We start from the raw sequence: 3,287 nt of genomic DNA, 5'->3' as shown, positions 1-3,287 counted from the left end.
GCTTTGACGTTTTATATCCGTCTGCAGGCTTAACAGGGTGAATCACAGCACAGATGATCTGGTGAGTGAATCACTGCTGAGGATGGTCTGCCCGTTATGGCAATAATTAATTCATGAATTTGCAACAAAACACTTACATCTTGATCAGTGACATTTTTAAGGCTGTCGCCACAAATTAAAAAACGACTAAGCTCAGTTCAGACGACACTGAAGTATGAGAATAATAACACAGCAAGCCAATCGTCATCAGTGGTGCAGTCCATGAAAGTTGTGTGGGTGAGAAAAGAGAGTGTATATATATATATAGAGAGCGAGGGGGGCCATAGTGCTGTTTCTATTCACTTCACTCTCACCTCAGCCAATTCCTGTCGCTCCCGTCCGCTCCGGTGAAGTTTGATGGATGGCCGACTGCTGCAGCCAGAAAATCAAGTGTGCACGCAGTCAGGATTGGATTGAATGAGATAAGTGTCAAGACAGCGCCTCTATTCATGCGATGGATGTCTTTGACACATCATTCGCAGGCCAGGTTCTCAGTTCTACACAAAATAGCCTGTGCATTTTTTACAGAGAACCTGTGTGGAGTGGAGACGATGGAGGTGCTTCAGCATGAACATGGCATAGTTGTAATATTTCACATAATTGATGCCTCATAATAAATTTTATCAACACTCATGGACAGTGTTGTTGGATTGGGTAGTGAGTAAACTGAACAAAATTATAAATCCATGAAGTGCTTACAACATGACTCCTACTTCCATGAGGTTCCATCATATACTGCATTATGAGCAGTATATTATGAGAATAAATAATGTCCATGTAACTATATTAGTCCTAAGAAAGTATTCTCCACAAGGAAATTAACATGTTTAAATATGCTAGCAGTGTGTTGTCTTTCGGCCTCCATTTTTCACAAGCTCAGTGTAGAATTTTTTGTGATTAATTATCTGGAAAGTGGAGTGCAAAATTGAACCAGATTGTGGCAAAACTTCAAAGAATGCACCTAACATGATGGGGGAAAAAACATCAAAAATGAAGGCTACGCATGAGCTGTTTTGCCTACAGAAGCAGGAAATATGCTTGACTTTTATGAACCATAATCCAAGTAAGAAATAGAGCAACTGTCTCCCTACCTACAAGTTCCATGTTTGAAATGTGGCCAGTAGGGAAATGTAGTACTTCTGTTCTTGCAAAATTAGGTTGTAGTCCGGGTGTCTGCATTTCAGGAGGTAAAGGTCCACATTGGAGAGTTATTTTAATACTATTTCAGATTCTGATACCCAAGCGATACTCAAGGGAATATGTTGAAACTTGACTTTTGTCTATGCTAACAGTATACTGTATAGATGTGACACAGCATCTTTGTGCTAATGCCTTTACACAGGCCAGATGCACTGCAGTATTATAAGTACAAACATTGCAAACATTGCTTTAAACCCAACCGGATGACACAGCAAGTGTGTTACTTTCACAGTGGATTGTTGAACTGTAACATCAAATCCAATTACATCAACATCAAATTACCAGCATATGGTGCTCTGCTTAAACTATTGGGTAGCATAGCTTGTGCATTGAGGATTGTGGATAAGGGACAGCACGCCTCACCGAGTCTCTAGAAGGCATTGTGGGCCTAATTAAACTCAACACAGAGGAACAGAGGTGTCTTCTCGCTTGCCCGTGTGAAATACACACACACTGGGGAGCCCATGGGAGTCAACTGAACATGTGCCGTACCTACTGGTAAAGGTGTGCGAATGCCCTCGGTTGTTGTGGTCTATATCGGTAGGCCGCCACACGCCATGAGCGATGCTTTCATAGGGTGAGCCCACGCAGCACACACGCAATTAGGTCCGGCCTCGGCCATGGGGGAGGTCACCAGGGGAGCTCGTTTGTTGGGGCCGGTGTTAGATGTGCTGTGTCTTCATGTTTGTTCCACCTAATTATAAGCACCGGGAATGTAGCATGTGTTCTCTGTGTATCTTTGAAGAAGTGTAAGCAGCTGCAGCGATGGCGTTCCTCAGCCATTAGAAATTAAATTAAAACACCGGTCTGAGAACACTACTTTGCATTTTTCGCCGCCATCCAAATAACTTTCTTTTTAACTATGTAAATGCTTTCATTAAGGTGTAGAGCTGAGGTATAAGGAAAAATCCAGGTAAATTTGGTATCAATTATTATTATTATTATTATTATTATTATTATTATAAATATCAGGAATTCCATAAAAAGGCTATTGTACATGAACACAGTTATATTACATTATTCTTCCTGCAAAAACCTTACAAAGAACAGACATCAAACAACTGCACATAATTATGCAATTCAATACGCTAATTATAAACATGTCTGTCGATAAACCCTTGTGAATAGCAGCTCTGGTGCTATCAGGGATGCACAAAGCTCTTCTAACATATCGATCACCTCATATTTTTTTGTTTTTTTGCTTGAACAAATCTGAAGCTCAAGCTCCAGATGACCGCCGGCCACATTTTCCGCCGATTGAGTGGGCAGGGATGAAGAACCATGCCGATGTTTTTAGGGTCAAGTGGAGCGGTGCGCAGGGGCTAGTGAACCAAGCTCTGTGCGTGGGCATCCCTGATTTCGGAAAAACGGATGATCAATGGAAGCGCCATAAACCGCATGCTCTTTTCTGCTGAACATTCCAGTTGGGTGCGATGACCTCTGACCAGGACCCTGCTTCAGCAGGTCATCTAATTGAAGTGCCAGTTGACGTCACTCTCGCCAATTACAATTACAAGAGTATCATCCCACTGGGCCTGAAATATTCAGTAAAGTGACCGACTGCCGCTTCCCAAACACTCAGGAAATGAAATCACTGGAAAGAAGCTAACAAACTCAAAGTGACGTCAATTCTTTTGAATTTCTTTCTTTTTAAAAAACTTCTTTTCCCCTGAGGGCTCGTAGGCATGAACCATGTAATCCAGATCAGATTTGTGTCGTGATCTGTGATTCTGCCACTGCATTTACTTGACACAAAGGCTGCTGATGTCACTCTCTGTGTCATAGCAGCGCGTTGCCCTACTCAGCGGAAAGCGTGATGGTGTTATGTCCTTCCGTCAGCAGTGCCTCGCAGCATCGCAGGACATGACATCACTCTAAGTGATCCGGAGACACCAGCTGCATCACTCCACGAGAAGCACAACATTCCTCTCACTGTGCTTACGGCATGTCAATATGAGTGTGTGTGTGTGTGTGTGTGTGTGTGTGTGTGTGTGTGTGTGTGTGTGTGTGTGTGAAATACACACACACTCTCACAAAAGAATACACAT

This window comes from Alosa pseudoharengus, unplaced genomic scaffold (assembly GCF_046254945.1).
Source record: "Alosa pseudoharengus isolate Yale_2024_CS ecotype anadromous, Long Island Sound unplaced genomic scaffold, YU_APseudo_1.1 YU_APseudo_1.1_scf_21, whole genome shotgun sequence".
Classification (NCBI taxonomy): Eukaryota; Metazoa; Chordata; class Actinopteri; order Clupeiformes; family Clupeidae; genus Alosa; species Alosa pseudoharengus.
The sequence above is the reverse complement of the archived record's forward strand: the minus strand, read 5'-3'. Positions refer to the sequence as shown.